The sequence below is a fragment of the Stenella coeruleoalba genome (genome assembly GCF_951394435.1).
Source record: "Stenella coeruleoalba genome assembly, chromosome: 19".
Classification (NCBI taxonomy): Eukaryota; Metazoa; Chordata; class Mammalia; order Artiodactyla; family Delphinidae; genus Stenella; species Stenella coeruleoalba.
Window position 1 is genome coordinate 58,519,356 of NC_137165.1, and position 24,634 is coordinate 58,543,989.

Below are 24,634 nucleotides of genomic sequence, written 5' to 3' on the forward strand. Positions count from 1 at the left end.
AACAATAGTACAGATGAAGCTCGATTTCAATATTCTCTCCCCCCACTCTGAAAAACAAACCTTCATAATGACAAGATAAGACATGAATAAAGTTAGGGTTATCATGACACTGAGAACTGAGCAAATACCTAAGAGGACTGAGTCTCATTCTTATTATGTCTGGGTGTTCTGTTGATAAGCTGGCACTATCTGGATAAGTACCAAACTAAAAGCAGGCATAATGTATAACTTATTCTATAGTTATCCTATAGACTTTATTTTTCTTGCTCTCATTTCAGCAAATTCATTAATTACATTATTGTAATAATGATTTTCACCACAATTTATGATGTCCTGAGAGTAGTGACTAAAGGATTAAAACAGAAAATATAACTGTATTCAAAATATATGAATTTGAGTGTATTTTCATTAAAAAAGAAAATGTAAAATATAAAAAAAGAATTGATTTCGAAGAAGTTATTTTTCTTCTAGGGATTTGAAATTCTCTATTAAAATGTAAAAAGAAAATTAAAAATTACAATATATTTTTATAAAAATAAAATTCTTTGCTATTCTGGTATTTGGGATCTGTCCAGCTGGCACTGTAAAGACTCAAGATTACACATCACGCCTGTTGTTCACATACACACCAGTGTAAGAGTAATATGGAGCGCTCAATACCGTGAAACATTCCTCAGCTTGCGAACCTTGAGTTCCTCTGGAATCGCAAATTAGATCATGAAGAGAGTAAGAAAATGAGTGCTTGGCACTCTTGGGAAACTATACCTGGTTATGCAAAACTCTAGCGCATCCATACTATATAATCGTACATCATATTATTTGACGAGTTAAACAAGTTTGCCTTTCCTTCAAATTAAGCCCTTCTACTGTCCCGGTGCTACCTCCGCTGTCAGCACAGGCACGATCCAGAAACCTTCGTGCCATCTGGATACAGCTTCTTTTGTTTTGAGGATGTACTGTAAGGATTACGGAGGGGTTTTTCTCTAGGGCTGGAGAATACTGGTCACAAGAGCAGACACCACCAAGGGCTAGGTCCCTAAAGACAAAGAAGCCTGTGCGTCCTTGAATAAATTTAGTGTGTGTGTACGCGTGTGTGTGCGCGCGTGTGTGCTACGTGCGGCCCTCTAAGGCACATGCCCAGAGAGCCCGTCTGCCTGGGTCTCAGGGTGTAACTGCTTACGGATCTTGGAACCCCAGCGTTCAAGAGGCTTCTTAGAGCCACAGGTGATTCAACTGAGGATGGTTTGGGGACTGAGAGAGAGGAGGATGCCCACATCTTAAGGACTGATTTGTTTTTCTAGTAAATGTTTGGGCAAAAGGCATCTCAGATGGGTCAACCAGGTGGTAGGACTTAAACATCTGAATACAGTTCAGACAAAGATGCTTTGTAAGATTTGCAGAAAGGGCATACGGTGAAGCGTTCTAATTTAACGGTAGCAAAAGAGAGACTCTGTTTTCTTTTCTTTTCATCATTAAAACCATACCCCAGGATAACAGTGGACATTTCGATCCAAATATGTCTACACGTCCACCAAACACCATGCAGATCGACAGGCAGAGCAAGTAAAATCTGCCACGGCCCATGACTCTTGCAAAACTGGAAAACAGAAACACTACACACTCTGATTTTCATATATAAGTAGGCAGAAAACCACTGAAAGCAGCAGTGAAAGATCCAGAACTTGCGTCAGGGCAAAGAATCAGGGGAAGAGTGTGTGATAAAGAAGAAAGTGTGAAGGGATTCCAGGTCGTGGGAGAAACCAGATTACGTCACCAACAGAAAGAGAGAGACCCATCCTGAGTGGGAAAATACAGAGAATAGGTCTGACACCTGAGGAATCAGACCTCTGGTACTGGGCTTGAAAGTGTGCAGGGCAGGGTCAGAGACAGTCCCGCTCAGAAGGTAGCCCTTCTGGGAAAGCGGAGGTGACAGGGGAGGGAAAAGCATCTCCTGGAGGCTTGGTGTTTCTATCAGGGGGCGGGAGAAGGGAGAAAGCAGTGGGCAGTTGGGGTTCTGGGCCAATGAAAAGCACGCCAATGGAATGACATGCTATTTCACTAGGACGGATTACCAAGCACATTCTAAGCAAATGAAGAGAAAATATTCCACATGAAACAAGAGCGTATAAATGCTCAGAGGTGCTCTCCTGTGCTATTCATACCGCAAACCTTGCTTTATAACGTTGATGAGTAATCCTGCTTTCTTTTCCTTCCACAATTCCTGGGATAGTAGACATTCAACAGGTGATCCTAAATGTTGACAGACAGTTGAAGTATTCATGCAATAATTGTAGTCACTTCAAATCAAAGGGACAGCAAGTATAAGGAAGCCCATTTATAATCCTCTGGGTTGTTTGTCTGTTTGGTCATTTACGAGAAGACGGACACTTTGAAGAGAGGATAAGCAACACCCCTAAGATCACAGGGCCAACGAGACTGACCTTTCGATCTCTGAACAAAATGGTCCACCGCGTTACGACCCAAATTGCCGTTTTCTGTAGTGATGACCTCAGAACTCTGCTGATAAAGAGAGTAAAACACTTTGGACTGAAGTTCTTTCCCTCTTAAAAAAAAAAAAAAAAAAAAAAAAAAACAGCTTCCAAATCCTGCCACAGACCTTGATCCAAAATTAAAGAGAAGAAGGAGACCCAGTGTACCTGGAGTAGTTTTTGAAGACATTTCTGCTTATTTCTAGCCACCTCCACCACCTCCAAAAGCAAATTCATCTGAAAAATTATGAGAACAAAAAAGAACTGGCAGGTTATTCAAACTGCTCCTGGATACATACTGCCTAGAATTCTGCGTTCTTTTAACAGATGTTTGACTTCTAGAAAGTTTTATTTTGCAGAGATCTTGGATTCCAGCTCACTTTTATATACATATCACCTGTGAGCCAGCTGTTAGATAAGCCTGGAACTTACGGGTGGTTTCACCACCTGCCATTACTCAGACCAAAATGCAGATGATTTTCTGCAGACTCAGCTGAGAGAATGAGGGGGAAAGTCTTTTTTTTGACTCCTGGTTCCCTATCAATCGCTTCATGAATAAAAGAACAAGGCAGCCATCAGCAACCAGCTGGCTAGAGTGACAAGTCATCAAACGGGCCGTGGGTCAAAAGAACGATGGGAGTGACCTGCTGGTCTCCAACGTCTGAGACATGAGAAAATGGCTGTAACTGGTGGTGGGAATAAGTTGAAAACAGCAAGTTATTAGCTACCTGAAATGTGGAGGCACTGAATGGATTAAAGGTAAAAAGCAAAATCTCCCCTGTCAACTACTGAGCGAAAGAAGAAACCATAAAAGGAAAGACAACGAGAAGAAGAAGGTCTAACATGCATTGCTTACTTACTAGATACGAGACATGATGACGATTCTTTATGTGCATTATCTCACTTAATCATTATGTTGATTTTTATAGGAAAGATACTATTATTTTCCAAACTTACAGATAGGAAAGTTAAGGCTCAGAAAGGTAAGACAGTTTGTCCAAAATTAGAGCTGAGACTCAAGTCCAGGACTTCCTGACAGGATAGTCCAGAATCTTCACTCCTATATATTAAGAAAGAAAAAGCAATAAAAAAAAAAAACCCTAAAAATAAAGTTATAAGACCAGTTGGAGAAAATATTGAAAATACTTGTGACTGAAATATAGTTAATATCCTTAATACAAAAATAGCCTTCAAAAACCCATAAGGAAAAGATAAAATCATCAAAATAAAAGATAAGCTAAGGGCCAAGGAAAAATAAAACACAAAAATAAGAAACAAGCATGAAAAAATAGTGACTGCATTAGTTTCTTGCAACCTTACTGGCCTAAAAGAAGCACACGTTTCTGCTGTTACGGGGAAGTTCTGGAGGTCAGAACCCTGAAGCAGGTCCACGGGACCGTGCTGCTTCTGGAGGCCTCCGGGGCCCCGTCCTCGCCTTCAGCAGCTTCTGGAGGCCGCCCTCCTCGCCTACTCATGGACCCTCCCCCATCGTCACAGCCAGCAGATGCCCCTCCCCGCTGAGCTCTGCTCCATCCTCACATTTTCTTTCTAGGACTTTGACCCTCCTGCCTCCTTCTTCCAAGGACATCTGACTGGCATCAGGCCAACCAGACCATCCGGCACAACCTCCTCATCTCAGAATCGTTAACTGAGCTGTATCTGCAAAGTCTCATTTACCATATAACGCAACAGGTTCAGGGGTGCTTAGGACACGGGGATTAGCACATGGACAATCTGGGGTGGGGGTGGGGGGGTTGGGCAGGAATCAGCCTGCCACAGTAGTAACCAAAAATTTAATTTTAAACAACAACAAAGAGGGTTTCCCTGGTGGCGCAGTGGTTAAGAATCCGCCTGCCAACGCAGGGGACACGGGTTTGAGCCCTGGTCCGGGAAGATCCCACACGCCAGGGAGCAACTAAGCCCGTGCGCCACAACTACTAAGCCTGTGCTCTAGAGCCCGTGAGCCACAACTACTGAAGCCCACGTGCCACAGCTACTGAAGCCCGCAGGCCTAGCGCCCGTGCTCCAAAACAAGAGAAGCCACCGCAATGAGAAGCCCACACACTGCAAGGAAGAGTAGCCCCCGCTCGCCGCAACTAGAGAAAGCCCTCGTGCAGCAACAAAGACCCAACGCGGCCAAAAATAAATAAATAAAATAAATAAATAAATCTATTAAAATAAAAAGGCTTCAGCCACATGTTCTTGGATCCAAATCCTCTTATTAGTTGGGGCTCACAGTGGAAGGACTTTGCAGAGGAGCAGATAAAAATCTTTAAATCAGAAACCCTCACTCTGCGGGGAGAACTGCCACCATACAGACTTATGTTGTTCTGATCTCCACTGCAGGCTCTTCCTGAGTGTACACCCTCGGCCAAGATCGCAGACTCATAGGACGTTGGTGGGAAAAGACTTTGGTAAACATCTAGCCCAGCACTTTCTTCTTGCTGCCAAAATGTTGTGCCTTGAATTCCTGTCCTCATGCCACTTCAAGTGGTTTGAGATTGTTTTTGATTCTGTGCAAAAGTTCGGGAGACCTCAGGGACAGGCTGCCTGGAGACCTGGAGTTGCTGGCGAAGACTGTGCCCAGGCCAGCTGCCGGCGGGCAGGTTAGGATCATCCCTTCCCAACTGCTAGCGACAGCCGCAGGCATACACGCAAGCCCCGCCCCTGCGCCTCAGCTTTCCCACTCAGACCGCGAGGGTGCGGAGTCATGCCGCTTCGGAAGTTCTCCCTAGCTCTGCAACTTCACCATTTGCCAGGCTTCGTCCCCACCTCCGTTTTAAGCAGAGTTTTCTTTCCTACACAAAGCGAATCTCCGTTCCAGATGTGTGGTGTGTTGGAAAGAACAGAAGATCTGGAAATAGAAAGATGTACGTTTCACTCCTGCTCTCCATTTTCGACGGGTATGATATCTAAGCCCCCTGCTTCATTTCCTTGTCTGTAAAATGGGATAATAATATTGTAGGAAACAAATGGCACAAAACGTCCTTGGTGCAGTATGAGACACGTAGTTAAGTGCTAAATAAATACAGTTTATTATAATTAGTGCTGTGGACAAAGTATCCAAAGTTACAAGCTTCCCCTCCTGCTACGCGAAGTCTTATTTTTCTTCTAGGCTATCTTTAACATCTAAAAACTCTAAGATAAACCATTTTAGGTGATCATTTTATTTCCAACTTTAGGAGATCCTCCCTTGGTCCACTCAGAAGAGCAACAGACCTGACCTCTGCCTACGAATTGCAAACCAGCAGCATCTGAGTACACAACCAGCACCCTGGAGTTTTACAATTCCCCCCCGCCCCAACTCACCGGCAGGACACTTCATACAGACTGGCCCCTTTTAAGTGACCTTAAATTCCATGCACACTGTTTCCAGCATTCATCATTCTCTGCACTATCTGCATAGTCCAGATTTGCAAACTGCAAGTTGTAGTCCAACTTGCAAATTGTCCCTCAAGGGAACAAGGGCATTTACAAAACAGGGACAAACCTTGCAGAGAGGCTTGAGAATGGCTTACCTACCTTAGACCTCCGAAAAGGTGTGGGTCAACTGCTTGCTTCCTGTAGCCTACAAGTGTAAGTCGTGGTGAGCTTCAAAGTGTAATTCTTATTCTGAGCTACCTCTAACATTACACTCAAGAACAAGACCTGGCTCACACCAGCGAAGCAGAAGAGCGTGAGGCCCAGAGGATGCAGAAACAGTTACGACGCACTAGGGGGCCTAGGCTGCAGGGGAACAGGCCCGGAAAGCCCATATGACAGTCACAGAAATTCCCCCACTGCCATTCCAACAAGGCTGAGAGCAGGATACTATCAAACCCGAGGGGGAGGTCTCTCTGTTTATCTGTCATGACTCTTCCCAATTGGGTGGTCTCCCAGAGAAAGAAGCTTCCAATAAACAGAAGCTTAGGACTCTCAGAAGATGATCCTCACTTATCCAGCAGGTCACGTGACAGCCCCAAGGGCACAGCCCCATCAAGAGAACAAGCACAGACGGTGCTCCTGGGCGGAGGATGATTACAACGCCACAGAGTGAAGTAGTGTGGCCTTTTCACTGGGACAGAATTAGCTGTAGGAACCTGGGCTGCATTCCTATTAAAGATGCTAACCTGCTCCTACCTTTGCAAAGCCCGAGTAACATTCTCTGTTGCTGACTTCTAATGACGATTTTGCATCCCTGCCCTAGAGCACCTGCTTTGCACCTGTGCCAGCTGTAACCCACACCTGCGCTGACTACATCAATGGCCCAACTCCTGCCGGTGAACCTAACTCACGCTGATTTCCACCCTTCCCACCAGGCCTCTGTCTGGTGAGCAGTACGCTCCTCCCTCCTACATCTCAGTTTTTGCTGTCCCGGTACCACCACACAGCCCAAGGGATGCGAGTCCAAAGCCAACATTTCTTCTGCCATTGAGTTCAGATAAAGCAAAATGCACTAATTAGATCGTATTCCAAACACCAGTTTTCATGCTTTATGATAGATTTAGGACTCCTGGAAGAGAAGCTAATGATAACAGCAGGTCACGCCAAGGAAGGGCCGTCCGCGGGGATGGACTCCTGCCCACGGGCGCTGCCAGACACTGAGGGTGCACAACACACCCTCACCTCGTCTCCCAAGATGTCCATCTCAGTCCTGACCCTCAACACATCTGGCTGGGACCCGACGGCCCTGAGCTTTCTGAGAACAGCAATCAGGAGAAGGGAACAATTTGTCCAACAGCTCCGTGGCAGGCAAGGGTTTTTGCCTTTGGCAACTTCCTTAGATGGTTGAAAGATTTAAAGATTTTTCAACCCGAGTGCGCGGCTCTGACTTCCCCACTTTCTCGGAATCCCCTTCTCAACAGCCTGATCTCTGGTTTCCATCCCCCAGCACTCCAATAACACTGCCCTTTCCAAGGCCATCCACAGCCTCATTCTGAATAAATCTCAAGGCGATTTTTCTGTTCTCGTCCTCCTTCTCCACACCCTCTTTCTTGAAAGTCTCTCCTGTCTTCCCTTGCAAAGTGTGGGCTCTTTTCTCTTGAGTTGCCTCCTTCCTGCCAACTTTTCCTCTGCACGCTATCCTTCTCTGACACTGCTGAGCTGTGCTTGTCCCCCTAAGCGTTAACCTTCTCCTTCTCCTTCTTATTCTTCCCCTTCTCCTTCGTCTTCTGTTTCTATATACACACACACCCAGCAATCAGCTGCAAAACCACTTAGAACTCCCCAGGGGAACTTTTATCCCCAGCTGCAAACACTCCGGGCACTGGCGGAGCCCTCTTTGCTTTGGCCACCGGGCTAAAACCCTGACCTGCCCACACTTAGGACAGGGCAAACCCTGACAAAAATAAAATGCCTTTTGCTTGGAGATGAGTGATCCCACCTCTATAATGCTGCCTCTTTGAACCCCCAAATCAATGTTTGGTTTCAAAACTGAAGTTCAGAGCCTGGTTGATGTGAAATTCACTTCCCGTCCTTGAGACTCTGCAGACTAAAATCGATGCTGACCTCGACTTGTTTCCTTCAAAGCCCCTTCCAAATTGTTGGCCTCGGTCCCATCTTCTTCTACTTCTTAACATTAAACTTGGCACCTCCGTCTTAACGTGACAGCGCTCACAGCCTCTTTCCAATCTAGTTCACCTTTACTCCATCACCCAGGGGCAAAAAGATGCCTGAAACAGAGCCCTGCTTCTCGCTGAGGGGCAAGGTAGGCTGAGCTTGCGTAGAATTTACAGACTGTGGTCAGGGTTAGGAAGGAGAGCTCCACATGCAGCGTGAGGGGGTCACAGGCCTAGCTGACCACCTCGGAGGTTGAGGGGAGAGGGCGCCCACAGGCTGGGGCCCGGAGGGCAAGGAGCAGCCCACCCCCAACGGAGCCCAGTGGGAAGAGCCTTCCAGGAGGCAAGCCTGGGATGGGCAGCCGCCCTGCAACCAGAGGAGCCATGATGCATGTGGCGGTCAGGGGAAAAGGCCAGCATGACCGGACTGCAGAGAACAGCTCTGGCCTCAGACGTGAGACTGGAGTCAGATCAAGTAGGGCTTTACAAACCATGCTGAGAAGACTGATTTATTTTATTTCCCCCCATAAAAGGATATTACTCAATTACTTTAATCTTATTTTAAAATTTTTACTGGAGTATAGTTGATTTACAATGCTGTGTTGGTTTCAGGTGTACAGCCAAGTGATTCAATCATACATAGACCTGTAGCCACTCTTTTTTAGGTTCTTTCCCTGTGCAGGTCATCACAGAGTAATGTCCGTACGGTAGGTCTCTATTAGTTACCTGCTTATATGTAGTAGTGTACGTGTATGTCGATCCCAATGTCCCAGTTTATCCCTCCCGCCCCCTTAGCCCCTGGTAACCATCGTTTATTTTCTACATCTTCAATTACTTTAATCCTGACATGACCAGAATTGCCACGCATGCAGCACACACTGAGGCCTGGGTTGGGGGAGGTGCAGGAAAACCGGTTAAGAAGCCTGAGACGCCTACGGCAGTGACTCCTTAAAGGAGCTCAGAGTTAGTGGGAGAAGTTGTTACCAATCAGTCGAGCAAGACTTTGCACCTCTCCCCTTACCTGGAAAGATTAAACCTCTAGTAACTGGAATCAAGAGCTCCAAGTTTAGCTCTTTTGCATATTTCCCTGGTGACTTTCACCAAAAATGCCTTCCTAAAGATTCCTACGGAAATATTAAAACATAATTACACAGTAATCCTAAACGACAAGGCTATACATACATGTGATATTGCTGCTGCCGGAGCTGACCTTTCAAGTTGTAGCCTGCACCAGGGAGTGTAACAGATTTAGGGAAACCGTGTGAAAACGGCAGCCTGCAAACTCTCGTGTCTGTGTTCTCATGCGATGCAAACACAACAACAATGGTTGCCACACCTGAGTAAGCAATGTGGGGAAACAGCCAAACTGGAGGGGTAGCAACGTGGAGAGGGTGCTACAACCAGTTCAGCCAGGGCCACGGAAGATGGGCTGCTCACCGGCTCAGGGGCGCAGCTTGTTTCAGGCTCCACCAAGCACAGGCACTGAACAGCAAAGTCAGAAGGATTAAGTGACTCTGCCGCCTGCGTGTGTGCTGGCCCTATAGCTGGGTCTAGAAGATGCCAACTGGCACTCAGGCCGAAACTCCCTTCTTAAGGAGAAACCAGCACTCCCCTTGCTCAGACCAGAATTTCTCCTTCTGGTTTAACCCCTCCTAGAAAACCATCCTTGGCTTTGCAAACCTACGTAAAAGCACAGCCCCCGCTCCCTGGCTCTCCTGCCCTCCCCAACACGCATCTGCAAACCCCTCCTAGGCACAAATGCAAAACGGTTGCCAGTCGTCCTTCTGGGGATTCGTAGGGCAACCAGCCAACTGGCCGCCAGCAGGTTATTCACGCTGCAATAGGAACCAAATTTCTTGCTGCAATTATCCTTAAATTTCGACTATTTACCCCAGGAATAAACTAATTGCTGCTGTAAAACACCCTTTCCCACACTGTCCAGCACACATCTGTAAATTCCAAGAGGGATGGGTGTGAGCTGGCTGCCAGTCGGCCTCTGGAAAGGAATATGGCGGCTGGCCAACTGGAAGCCAGTTTATTATTCACGGCGGAAGAGAACTTGAACTTCTTATTGCAAATACCCCACATGCTTCGGTGTTTACCTTTGAACTACACAACTTGGACCTTAATTTGTAATAAGTCCGTGTGTACTGCTGGCTGTGGACTGGTGGCAAAGGCATAGGGAAAGGAAGACAATATCGTATCTCAAATATTTACTGAATACCTGTGAAACGCCAGGTGGCATGTTGGTTGCTGACAATTGTACATGGGAGTTCTATATTCTTAGAGGAATTCACAGAACGGGGGTAAAATCCATTCTCTCCATTGCCGCCAACTATTAAACCTGTAAGTGCAGGTTTTGCTCCAAACACCCTTTCAACTTCTCTTCCTTACGCTTTCATCATCAAGACTGGAGGTCTTACCAGGGTTTTACAAGGTGTATGACAAGAGCATCTTCTGACGTAGCTCACCTTCAGAAGGTCTGTGCTTTTGTGCCTTTGAACAAACTATTGTTTCTGCCTAAAACCTCTCTCTCCTGCTTCTCCGAGTGTGAAAAGCATACAAATCTCTGACGACCCAACCCAAGTGTGGGAGGTGGAGAGAGACACAAGCATCCTGGAAGGATACAGTAGACAACCTCACAGGAAAGGACCAAAACGAGCCCAGGGTTGTGAAGATGGGAACCGGGAAGCCTATAGGGACCAACACTTTCAATACGTCTTTCCAGTATCGTAAGCTACCGTTCGTCCTCTGCTTTTTTAAAAAAATTTTTATTGGAGTACAGTTGATTTACAATGTTGTGTTAGTTTCTCTGTACAAGCAAAGTGAATCAGTTATACGTAGACATATATCCACTCTTTTTTAGCTTCTTTTCCCATATGGGCCATTACAGAGTACTGAGAAGAGGCCCCTGTGCTCTACGCTACGCGGCAGGTCCTTGTTAGCTATCTGTTTTATACATAGCAGTGTGTGTATGTCAATCCCAGTCTCCCAGTTTGGCCTTTCCCCTGACTTTCCCCCTGGTAACTGTAAGTCTGTTTTCTATGTCTGTGACTATTTCTGTTTTGTAAATAAGTTCATTTGTACCATTTTTTTTAGATTCCACATATAAGCTCTGTGCTTCTCTCGGCCTCTTTTCTGGCTCTTCCTTTAGATGACCGGCTTCTTCTGCTTGCCGTGTCCAGCGTAAATAGTAGCACCACGGCCGTATCACCTTGAAGGTCCAGGGCTCATCATCGGTGATTACACTCTCTGTGTTGCTTAAATACTTTAAGGGAGATTCTAAGACACTGCTGATGTATAGTGGACTGACCCTCCTTGGGTCAAGGGCCCCACCCTGGATGCTCAGCTGTAGCTGGAAGACCGGGTTCCACGGTAGGAACACCTAGTCCTACCACTTCAGTGAAGCCACGGACAGGTTCATGGAAGGTTTTGTGAGCAACGCAACCAAACGGTCTGTTGTGTAACTGGCCACACCCCCGTGGTCACAAGTGGCTGTGTCCGCCCCCCACGCACACTCCCCAATCCATTAGGCTACACAGGCCCCCCCAGGACCACGTTAACTTCCTGCCTCGTTATCCCTTGGCTTCGGCTCTGGCAAATATATAGGCTTTCAATGTTTGTTGAGTAAGCCTTTTAAAAATATAAACTGGATTATGTCACTCCCTCACTTAAAAACTTCAGCGGCTTCCCACTGTATCTAAAATAAAACCCAAATTTCCTTTCGTGAGCTCAGAGGCCCAAAGGGGACGAGGCCCTCCTCTGTCTCCATGTCAGTCAGGTGCCTCTCACCTCTTCCTTCTCAGTGCTCGGGCTCTTCCTTTATTCCCTCTAACACATCACAATCCTGCCAGGCTCAGGCCCTTGACAAGTCCTGTTCCCTGTCTGGAATGTTCTCTGGTTCTTCACGCAGCTGGCGCCTTCCCATTCCTGCTTCGGAATCCAGCTGAAATGTTACCTCATCAGAGAAGCCTTTCCTGACCAGCCAGTCCAACAACATGCTCCCTCACTCTGCTCCGTGGGGTGTGCTCATAGCATGGACCGCAACTTTGGATCGTCGGCGAGTCGGCCTGTTCACTTCTCTGCCGTCTTTACCCCGGGTGGGCTGCAAGCTCTGCAGAGTTACACAGGTCTCCTGCCTTCCTGCCCATACAGACGGGGCCTGATACGGTGCCTGGCAAGCAACCAATGTTTGTGGGTGGACGAATGTATCAGAAGATAAAGATTCAAATTCTGGCTTGATCACTGACAGTCATCTTGGGCAAAATACTTCTTTCTTTTCTTCCTTTTTCAAATTTTTTATTTTAATTTATGGCTTTTATTGAAGTATAGTTGATTTACAATGTTGTGTTCATGTCTGCTGTTCTCCTTTCTAAGTATCCGTTTCCTCTTCAACAAAATCAGGAGACTCCAGAATTATTCTGATTCACTGAAAACTACTCAAGCCTCCCTCTCTGAGACGCCTTCCCTAATTAACCCATCTCATTCTGACGCTGAATGCCTACGCTGAAATACTATTTTGCAGCTATTTTATGGTTATTGTAAGGTCTTTGGAGACAGGAAGCAATGGTTCTTGGAAAAGGAGAGAATTCTGGGTCACCTGGAATTTTTGAGACTCCTGAAATATCTTCAAAGAAGGTAGAAATTCCTAAATATGTTTACAAAAAGTATGATACAATATTAATGCTTACATTGAACGCATTCATGTTTTAAACACAAACGTACGATGCAATGTAGCTATGCTATGTGTAGAAAACTGTCCACACTTCCTTCGACAAAAACATTACTCAGGTGCTTACTGACTGTCAATTACGAGCATTAAAGACCACTATCCACCTGCTATCACATTTAACATGACAAATCCTGCAGGACAGCCTGTTATTTCAGGGATCCCAGTGAACCCTGCTTTCCAGTATTTACACCCTGTGAGTCTCCACACACACTGAGGCTGAGCTTGGCCACGGGACCAGCTTTGGCCAGTAAGACTTTAGCAGGAATTATGCAGGGGAGCTCCCACATCGGGGGTCGTCCTGGGGCTTGTCCTCGTGAGCTGCTCCTCCATGGAACCCATACACCATGATTCGAGGAGGCCCACCTGGTGGAGAATCCAGGCCCTGGTCCTAGCAGAGCTCTCAGGCAGCAGCCCGCAGCACTTACTAACCGCGTGAGTGAGGACATTTCGACCTTCCACACACCCCATGAAGCAGAACTGCCTATCAACCAACCAAGAGAATCAGGAGGAAAAAAAAATAATTCATTGTTGTTTTAGGCCACCACATTTGGAGGTGGTTTGCTACTGAGCAATCAGATAACAGAAACACCCTGAAAAGTAGATATCATCTCATTTGCACAGAGGAGTCAGAAGTGGCAAGTGACCAAACTCACATCACTGTTGTGATTCTAATCTTTACGGACCACCTTCTCTGGAGGAAAGCAAGTTGATCTTCAAAACAGCCAATATGTCAACAGGTCCTACTAAAGAAGAGCCTCTGTGCGGACCATCTGACCCGGTTCCCTCCACCCCAAAGCCATAGACGATTGAAAGCAGTTGGCAACGAACTCAAAAACAGCCAAATCACCAACTGACCTACAGCCTCCACTCCGGCTTCGCAACGGCATGAAAAGTCATGCTGAACCCACCAGACTCCCTGTGTCAAGAGCTCTAACTAAACAGACTGGATGACTACGGCAGCTGAGCAGCAGAAACTGAAGCCAACATGGTAGCACGAGTCAGCATAAGACAGATCATAACACACCAAAGCTATGAGAAAACATAAAATCAAATGAACAAGCAGAAGCTATAAAGTAGAAAAAATAACAGTGTTCAGGTAAATAACTTCTTCGTAGACATTCAGAAGCAGAAGCGGGCAGAGGAAACAGTCCAAAGCAGCAGAAACAGGAAAACGTGCTACGTGTTGGCATCTCCACACGGCTCCCAAGAACTGCCTGGTTTCCTGATGGTTTTCCAGTTGTGATTTTTAAAAGGTTATGGTCTTATAATAAACTGATCTTTTCTTAAAGTAAGCTGAGTAATTTTCTATTCCCTGCAGCCTTGACAATCACACTAAAACAAATTTCAAACAGGAAATAATTCCCACTATGGAAAATTCACCTAAGAAAGATTATGATTTTTCTAGTTCCTTTTAACGAGGGTTTAATTTCCAATAAGCAGGTTCCCAGGATTATTAGGTGGGGGCAATAAAGGGGAAAAAACCTGGGAAAACTTCATTTCCCGTGACAGCTTTCTACCCAGAATGACTTTATGCGGGACCCAGTAACTTGACTTATCCTCATTATTAGACTGTCAAAATGCTGGATTTCAAGTGTAAGGGCCCAGTGCCTTCTTTAGACACTTGGATCCAATAACTTTCCATTTGATCCAATTTTCCTTGTGCATGAGTGTGCATTGCACACATGGTAACTCACTACCAAAAATTTGTATCACTCATGAGCAGCTATATCTAACCTTACAAGTCTGGAAGGGAAAATGAATAGTCAAGGGGGGACGGGAGAGATCAGAGCTGCAAGAGAGATTAATCCTACAAATAAATTTTTATATTAAACCTGACTTTGATTAGATGATTTGAACCCTCAGAACAATTTTCTTTGTTTTTTCTTTGTCAGATTTATGAAGTTCTCCCCTTTTAAAAAAAAATGTGTATATTGCTGAAGGACTGTAAAATTTAATAGCAAACAGATTACACACTTAGGAATAGACTAAGCACAATTAGCGCCCACATTCCTCCCGCTCCTATAAATAACTTGGTTTTCTTTCCATGTCTGCAAATTTCATTAGAGTGGTGGAAAAAAAGGTGGGGAGAGGAAGAAGGAAAAAAGAAAAGCCTTCTGACTCTCTCTCACTGCGAAGTATAGATCCAATCACTCAATCAGGGGCTTTGTACTACGTAGGAAGGGGAAAATAACTCTCCCACCTTCCCCAATATATACCACTAGCTCTGGAAAGAAAACTTTTCTACATACGGATTTGAAATTCACCTGCTAAAAAAAAATACACATATGTTGGCTATTCTAGCAAGCAACCTGCTTCGTGGGCTCTTCCACAACAGTCTTCACTGATCTGAGAACGACGGTTTTGTCCCTCCCATAATTTTAAGCTGTATATATGTACTTTGGACAAGCTACCTAATTTAGCAGTAACTGTTAATCATATCTGTGAAAAGAAAAAAAAAACACTCTAACTTCTTATTTATTAGAAGCTAAAAACAAGTATTAGTGGGAGGAGGAAACTTGGAAAGAGTCAAAGTCTGGAAGCATGGGATACACGAGTCCCTTCCGAGCCTCTGAAGTTCCCTTCTGCTCCCCAATCCTCTCCAGGGAAAGGTCTATGCCGAAACGTATTTGGCACATATTTGGAACACACTGGGTTTATGTTCAGTTCTTGGATGGGGTCTATTTATATAAAGTGAGGGGAAGAATTTGCATCATGTGAAGGAAAAAACATTCTTTTATCACAATCTGAATATTTCAAAGCACTTGGGTAAAAGTTATTGATCTAAAACTGTGTGAGAACTTGGACTTAATCTTAAAATTCTAAGCTGGTTACTAGCAGCTCCCAAAAAACCAAGCCAGTCCCTAATAAAATCTGTAGGGATTGATTTCATGGAGTGGGCCCTTTTTTTAAACAGTAAACATGACACAAGACACTAAGAAGAATTGAGATAAAAAGCAAGAATTTCTTGATGCTTTCATGCCTTGATTAGAGATATTTGATGCCAAAGAACAGAAACCCATTTTAATAAGCTCAACTAAAGAAGAAGTCATTGCTAACACATATTCTGTAAGGGGTTAATAACCAGAGTATATAAAGAAACCCTACAAACAACCACAGTAAAGCGAACAACCTGATTTTAAAATGGGCAAAGGACTTGAACAGGTATTTCTCCAAAGAAGATACACAAATGGCCAACAAGCACATGAAAGGTACTCAACATGACTAATCATTAGGGAAATGCAAATCAAAACCACAATGAGATCCCACTTCATACCGATTAAGATGGCTAGTGCCAAACAAACAAAAAGACAGAAAATAAGTGTTGGCAAGGATGCGGAGAAATCAGAACCCCTGTGCATTACTGACCGGAGAGAATGTAAAATGGTGTCGTCCTTGTAGAAAACAGTACGGTGTTTCCTAAAAAAAATTGAAAATAGAATTAGCATGTGGTCTGGTAACTTCACTTCTGGATATATTCCCCAAAGAACTGAAAGCAAGACCTCAAAGAGACATTTGTACACCCATTCCCATAGCATCATTACTCCAAAAGGTGGAAGCAACCCTAGTGTCCATCGGTGGATGAATGGATAAAGAAAGTGTGGTACATACATACAATGGAACACCATTCAGCCTTAAAAAAAAGACAACATTCTCATCACATGCTATCACATAGATGAATCTTGAGAACAGTATACTAAGTGAAATAAGCCAGTCACAAAAAGGCGAATACCGTATGATTCCACTCACATGAGGCATGTAAAGTAAGCAAATTCACAGAGATGGAAAGTCGAAGGGTGTTTGCCAAGAGCTGGTAGAAGGAGAGGGTGGAGAGTTGTTTTTTAATGGGTATGGAATTTCAGTTTTGCAAGACAGAGTTCTGGAGATGTGTGCTTAACCAAAATTAAACTTTTAATTTTTAAAAGAGGTCATTAGTATAATGCTAATGGGAATATTTTATATGACCCACTTTCTATGAAGTAGCGCCAGACCCCTCATGAGAGTTCAAAAAATCATTAGGTGGCTCCTCCTCCATATATCTGTCTGTCTGTCCGTCTCTCTTTTTCAATGTCTCTCACTATTCTCTTCTTGGATCTTCTCTGTTTCTGCTCTGTGGCAGACAGATGCTAAGAAAGCCTCCAGTAATCTGTTTTCTGGTACTCACATCCTTGCACAAGCCAGCTTTTGCTCAGTAATGCTGAGTAACAAACATCCCCATCACCAAATCCCTTTAGTGTGGACAGGACCCATGACTTACTCCTAACCAATGGAATATTGCAAAGGTGATGGTATGTCACTTCTGTGATTACATTACATTATATTGTAACTTGTGTCTTGCTGGCGGACTCCCCCTTGGTGGCTTGGATGAAGCAAGCTGCCATGTTGTAAGCTGCCCTGTGGAGAAACCCACATGACAAGGAACTGAGGCCCAAAGGCAAGGGCAAACCAGGAAATGAATCCTGTCAACAGCTATGTAAGTAAGCTTGGGAGTGGACCGTTCCCAGAGGAGTCCTCAGATCAGACCTCAGTGCCAGCTGACACTTGAATACAGCCTTGTGAGAGACCGTGAGTCAAAGAAGCCACTTAGCCCATGCCCAGATTCCTAACCCATTGAAAATCTGAGATAATAAATGTGCATCGTTGTGAAGTAAGTCAGAAAGAGAAAAACAAATATCGTATATTAGCGCATATATGTGGAACCTAGAAAAATGGTACAGATGAACCAGTCTGCAGGGCAGAAATAGAGACACAGATATAGAGAACAAACGTATGGACACCAAGGGGGGAAAGTGGAAGGGTACAGTGGTGGTGGGATGAATTGGGAGATTGGGATTGACATATATACACTAATATGTATAAAATGGGTAACTAATAAGAACCTGCTGTATAAAAAATAAATAAAATTCTAAAATTCAAAAAAATCAAAAATAAAATAAAAATCCGAGCTCAACTCCAAAATCAATCAATCAATCAATCAATGTATATTGTTTTAAGCCACAAATTTGATGATAACTTGCCGTAAGGCAATATATAACTAATACATGTTCTGTTCTACTCTATAGAAGAGCCTTTTCTACAAGGATTTTCGCTTTTATATTTACCTAAAATGCAATCTGCACCTGGCCACGGCACTGACCCTTAGCTCCCAACCTGCTCCTCAGAGGCAACCCCACTGGTCTCTGGATCCCAGGTCCTAGTTCCTAGGAGCATCCAACTAGCCAGCTATGATGAAAGTTATTCATTCTAGAAGATGGGCACCTGCTGCTAACAGCTTTGCATCCCATCTGTCATCAGGACCATAGTGGAAGGTAGACTTCTTTTAAAGGCAGAGTGGCCAGGAGACCATGACCAGTGTCTTGAGCACATCATACTTGTCCTCTCCCTGTTTTCTCTTTTCTTTCTTTTGAAAAGAAGTTGAAAATTGGATAATTATCAAAGTTGCCCTGAGACTTCAGAATTCTTCCCCATGGATGAAAGAAATAGTGTAAGTAATAATAACAATATTCACATTATCTAAGCTTTGCAACCAACTAAATAAATAAAACTAAATAAACTGTATAATCAATATCCAAATTGCCTAATCTTGCAACTAAAATCTAACGTTTTATATATTTATATATTATAGCAGACTTCACAGATGCCTGAAATGAAATTAGCACCCAAGGCAAATTTTCTTATTTAGAAAACTTAACTAAATGGCGAAATATTCACAGTATGGTCAGTTCAGCTTCAATTAGAATACTTGTTTGTAACATTCACCCCAAACTTTATTTTCCTAGGCATAAACACCAAAAACTCATCCAATAACCCCCCATATCACCAGTTTTTTCTTTGTGCGTATTTTGGTTCCATGCCTAAAATACTTTTCAAAAGAAGTCTTTATTTATAAAATAAAGGGAGAAAAGTTCTTCTCTTTCTCTAAAGGCCTATTTTGCAATCAACAGAAGATGAGGGGATATTTTGGAAACGTAACCAGCGCGGAGGGAAAACTGAAATGCTTGGGACCTTGGGCTTTTGCCTAAATGCTTTTTTTTTCCAGTCTTTTTATTTATTTATTTTTTATTGAGGTACAGTTGATTTACACTGTTGTGCCAGTCTCTGCTGTCCAGCAACGTGACTCCGTTACACACATATAGACATCCTTTTTTAAATATTCTTTTCCAATAGGGTTTTTTAAGCTGCTCCTGAGCGGAACCTGGTGGCAGCCGTTGGCATGTGGGTGCGTTTTGCTTAAACCAGGAGGTAAACTGCTAAATCCTCTGGTGTTTCCAAACACAGAGCAGACTTCTACCTCTTCTCCAAAAATGTTGCATAATTAATAAAATTCATATCATCAAACCAATTCTTTGCTCTTTCTGCTTGCAAAAGTCAAAGTTTATTTGCCTATTCTCCCTTTGAAGAAAGACACTTGTGATAGATGGTAGATGACAGTCCAGGAATTTTACCAAAATGACAGTACACGCCCTATAAGCAGCTGTGGGTTGGCTACGGTTCCGTCTTTTGTGCACATCTAGTGTAATGCAGCCAATGGAAAGAAACAGTCACATCTGAGTGTGCCATGAATCCAAAGGGCATTTGCACTGGGTGACAAATACACACAAACGCAGTTGCTAGAGGTCTCTCTCTGGCTTGCAGAAACAGGAAAGAAGGTGGGACACCTTTGACAAACTACGGCTTAAAACTGCTCTGCAAGTGCCCTGTGTCTGATTTCAGCTACTTAGATATGGTGCAGCCGCAGGCCCTGGACAGGAGGCATGGTAGGGTGGGACCAGCTGGTGCTTGGGACTCGGGTCAGGATCCACACCAGGAGGTATGTAGCAGTCACCAGTGTCCCCACCTCCTGTGCGCCAGTGGCTTGGCTTGCCTCACCACCCCGGCTACCCCAGCTTCCTCGCCTGCACGTGACACCACAAGGGTGGCCTCTCACAGGTGGCAGCAGGTTGGGAGGAAAGATAGCTATGTCTGCTTTTTCCTTCCTACACAAGTAGTCTCTTACAGTCTGAGAAGGGGGAGAATCTCAAATTTGAAGGTTGCCACCTATGAGGCCATTATTGGTAATTTACACATAGTACAATGATGTGATGCACCCATGCCCATGATCTTGGGCATCTCATAGACATACATCTATATATCTATATCTATATAACTATCTATGTAGATATATAGATATATACACAATAGATAGATAGATGATAGATAGATAGATAGATACAAGACTCAGCTATGTCCCAGGGTCTTTTCCCCCGTGAAGAACTGATACAACATGGAGCCCTTGGTTCTAACTGCTGGAGAAAATATCATCATTCTGTATTCCTGAAACAGTGACATTAGCACCAGATCTGCATCATCTGGGGTGACTTCTTTCCAAAGGCAGATCCCTGGTCCCATCTCAAGATTCTGGCTCAGTGAATCTGGAGCGGAAGCCCAGAAACCTTCATGGAACGGAAACACCCACAGGTGATTCTAGTGCAGCCAATAGTGGACTCATTCTGGAATCAGCATGTAGAACCACTCCCAAACCACTGAATTATTATGAAAATATAATGTTCTGGACTTCTGAAAGTCTGCGGTTTGGGAGACACCTCCCGTTAATTACGTCCTGATTCTACCAAGAAAATCTACAGCCCCTGGAAAAACTGCTGACACCTCTCCTTCCTTCCTACTTGCATTTCTTTTTTCCTTTACATTTCTTCTTCTTTCTCTCTACTTTTGTTCCTCTTCTTGCACTCCTTCTTTACTCTTACCTTTTTAAAAAATTATTTCTACTTTATTTCTCATGCTTCAGCTATGAGGGCAGATAGACTTTTCTGATATATTAGCCAGTCAAAGAGTGAGCTGACTGCTGTCCATATTCTTACCAGAAGAAAATGCATTCTTGGGAGCACAGAGATCCGTGGCCCCGGAAAGCCTCTGGGAGGCCCTGGGATGGATTGCAGTGGCTGCTACTGCATTTTCCAGTGTGTCACTACTCCCTAGTTGAATTCAGGTGAAAGTTGGGAAGATATGCAAACTGCTGACCCATGGGATTATGCTGCCAGCAGTTCTAGCAGAAGTCCCCCAACAGCCAAGATGCCCAGGACGAGAAACCAGTCTAAAAGCAGGCCAGCTTCCACCAGAAGCAGCATTCCAAAGCAGGCAGGCAGCAGGTGGACGCCCAACACCTACCGGGGTTGTGGACAACTAGACCCTAAGGAGAAGCTTCCACTAAGGTCGTTCCTAGTGAGACCCGGCCGGCCACGTGCGGGAGGGCAAGAAGGAAGGGGGAGGGGGCACTGGCCGATCGGCCCCCGGTACGTGCCATGGATTTACACACGCGTCATTGCCTGTGATCTTCACCTGTGAGGGTGAGTACTTCTGCCCTGGTTTACAGAAGAAGAAACTGAGATGCAAAGAGATGAAGCATAATTCTCCCAGGGTCACACCTTTGCTACATGGAGTCAACTGACGCCAAGTTCAGAGCGGTTTTCATTTCACATCCCTTACACGTCTCAAAGGCTCTGGCGCTGCGAGGACCACCAAAGATTCAAAGAGGGGGAGGGAGAGTTGCCTGGTTCGAATCCACTTCTCTGTGAAGATATGCTGGGTTCTCCTCACATCACAAAACCACAGAGCTCAAAGGGCTGTTGGAAATCATACAGTTAATATCCTCACATTTAAGATGAAGAAGCAGAGACCCGGGGATGCAACGTGCCTCGCCGAAAGTCACGGGATGACAGATAGAAACAGGACTAGAACCAGCTCTTCTAACGTGCAGGTCAGTACGTTTCTGTCGCTGTGGTATTTTCCAAAAAGTTACCATGTTCATTTGAAAAATATATCAAAACTTCATATGTGGCCATGTAAAGCTTACCCCAAGTTGTTATCCTAGGCACAACATGAAATTAGCCCAGGACCTCCTAAAACATACGCCCCTGAATTCCTGCCTGTTAAGCTGCGTGACTGTCTCCAGGTATCTGTTCCAGTTGGAACCACCTAGAATTGCTACAGATCTGTCATCCCTTGAAGGACCTTGCCACGCAGCTGCTCCCCACCCGAGCTAGGCCTCCAGAGTTATCAAGAAGTTAGTCCTAGGAACCTCTAGCTTTAAGGTTAAAGAACCTCATGCCCACTTTATGTGAATGGTTGCTGAGGTCAAGAAAATGGGAAGCCTGCAGAGTGATACCTATACTCTATAGGTCTCAAACTCGAAGTCAGAAGATGAGAGAGAGGAAGAGAGAGAGGGAGAGAGGGGGGGAGAGAGAGAGAGAGAAAGAGAGAGAGAGGGAGAGAGAGGGAGAGAGTGAGAGAGGGAGAGAGAGAGAGAGAGGGAGAGAGGGAGACAGAGAGAGGGAGAGAGAGAGAGGGAGAGGGAGAGAGGGAGAGAGGGAGAGAGAGAGAGAGAGGGAGAGAGGGAGACAGAGAGAGGGAGAGACAGAGAGGGAGAGACAGAGAGGGAGGCTAGACAATTCTCAGCACTTTCTAATTCCCACTCAATCCTCAACCCCTGCAGGGAGTGTATATGTATATATGTGTAAATGTAAATTAATGTATGTGTGTGTCTGTAAATGTAAATCAATGTGTGTGTAAATATAAATCTGTGTATGTGTGTGTAAATGCAAATCAGTGTGTGTAAATGCAAACCAATGTGTATGTGTGTAAATGTAAATCAATGTGTGTGTGTGTATAAATGTAAATCGATGTGTGTGTAAATCAACGTGTATGTGTGTAAATGTAAATCGATGTGTATATGTGTGTAAATGTATGTGTGTACATGTAAATCAATGTTTATGTGTGTGTAAATGTAAATCAATGTGTACATGTGTGTAAATGTAAATCAATGTTTGTGTGTAAATGTAAATCAATGTGTATGTGTGTATAAATGTTAATCAATGTGTGTAAATCAACGTGTATGTGTGTGTAAATGTAAATCGATGTGTATGTGTGTAAATGTGTGTACATGTAAATCAATGTTTATGTGTGTGTAAGTGTAAACCAATGTGTATATGTGTGTGTAAATGTAAATCAATGTATATATGTGTGTATGTAAATGTAAATCAATGCTTCCTCTTTCTGTATCAGGTAACTCCTAAAGTTGATGCTTTCTTGCCCTGCTTCCTAATTCGTATCAGCAGGAGGATGGTCTGGAAGTTCATGGTGCAATGACACCCAGGCAACTGAAGCAGTTTGTGCAGCTGGGTATCTGAGACGTTCAGATCCACAGGATTTAGGCATAAACTTCTACATGACCACGAAAGCCTCTGCATCTGGCTTTTAGCCCGATATGTGCATTTCTTCTTCCTACCTGCCCTTCCCAGTAATGACTTACTTGATGCAGGTATTCCTTAGTGTTTGATGGGTTCCCTGAAGACAGGAACCAGCCCATGTGGCTTTTTGATGACTGTATCCCCATACTTAGAATGGTGTCTGGAACACAGAATGTAGTCAGAAAACACTTTCTGGACGAATGAATAAATGTCACAGCGTGACATGATAGGACATTACGTAGCAAAATCGTTCTACTTCCACTCATGACTGGGGTCTCAAAACACAAGACTCAGTTTTCCCAATTCAGTTCATATTCAATAAGTAAAAATTAATTAATTAAATTAATTAAAAAATTAATTAAAAAATCAAAAATTAGTGAGTAAATTAATTAACTAAAAAATCATAAAAATGAGTGAGTAAAAATCGGCTAATACCACTGTTCATTGCTAACTAGTGCCAGATCTAAGAGACCCTCATAAAGATCTTATGGAAAATCAGTTGGGTACCTCTGCAGTCACAGATCAGGTAATAAATAATAAATAAATCAGAAACAAAGAGGAAATCCCCAACGTGTAGTGAAAATCAGCAAGCTGACCGCAGGAACGAGAAAGGTTAATATTACTTATTTTAATATTACTTGCTTTAAACATGTTGGAAAAAAGGTGTCTGCTTATGCAATGTGACTACAGTTATATTCATTTTTTCTTCACTCAACGTTTTGTATTTTGAATTTTCTGTAAGGCCATTTGCTACCTGGGGTGAAAAAAATGTGTTTAAAAAAAAGGAAGGGAAGGAGGGAGGAAGAGAAAGAGAGAGAAAAAGAGAAGAGGTGGGAGGGGGAGAGAGAAGGGAGGGAGGGAGGAAAAAGACCTCATAAAAATGAAAAAAGACAGGCTATTTCTTCATGGCTCTAAAACCGCTGATTGAAAATGGATGAAAGTCAAATCAACCGGTTGTTTTGTCTCCATGACACTAAACACTACTGGTTTTACTTCTTCAAAGAATATCTTGAACTGATTAGTTATTTTGGCATCATGGAGACACGCCACCATGTGAACAAGGAAAACAACACACAAGCAACTGGGGAGAGCCCCGGGCCCTGGGGAATGATGTCGGCTGAGTCAAGGAGACCAAGACCCAGAGCTCACTGGTGTATCCTCATCTTGAGACACTGACATCCTTTAAAAATGTCTCCAGAGAATCAGTATGTTCCAGTCAATGGACAATATCTGAGACTTCGGAATCTGGATCCCTGGGTTCTGTTACGCATCCTTTCGACAAACAGATCTGAGAAGTAAAACAAGTACCTCCAATGCTCCTTCTTTTCTGCAACAACTGGGATAATGATTTCTGTCCTATTTATTCTCAGCGTAAGAAAGCCTAGGTAGGAAAGTGTATAGAAAATGACACTTTCTAAGTTAGTGAAAAGTGGTATTACTGATACCGCCGATTATGATGTCCCTTCAAGAGAAGACAGAGGGGTGAAGTATGCAGACAGTACAAGAATCAGAAGAATATGAGTTTTGCTGAGACCACAGTCTAGTTAATGTCAGAGCTTAAACCAACACCCCGGGACTACGGTCACCTAACGGTCTCCATCCAGATTGTACATCCTGACTACAGTGTGCAGATTC

General features: G+C 44.0%; 1 protein-coding gene across 12 annotated transcripts in view; it reads right to left on the reverse strand.

Moving 5' to 3' along the window:
* KCNJ16 (potassium inwardly rectifying channel subfamily J member 16) overlaps positions 1-24,634 on the reverse strand; it is a 453,090-nt gene that overhangs the window by 319,570 nt on the left and 108,886 nt on the right. For 5 of the 12 annotated variants that reach the window (XM_079904089.1, XM_079904098.1, XM_079904095.1 and 2 more), the window contains one exon: positions 16,125-16,175. The exons of the other annotated variants lie outside the window; for them this stretch is intronic. The gene's annotated coding sequence lies outside the window, so the exon portion shown is untranslated. The remainder of the gene's footprint in view (positions 1-16,124; positions 16,176-24,634) is intronic. 12 annotated transcript variants of the gene reach the window in all.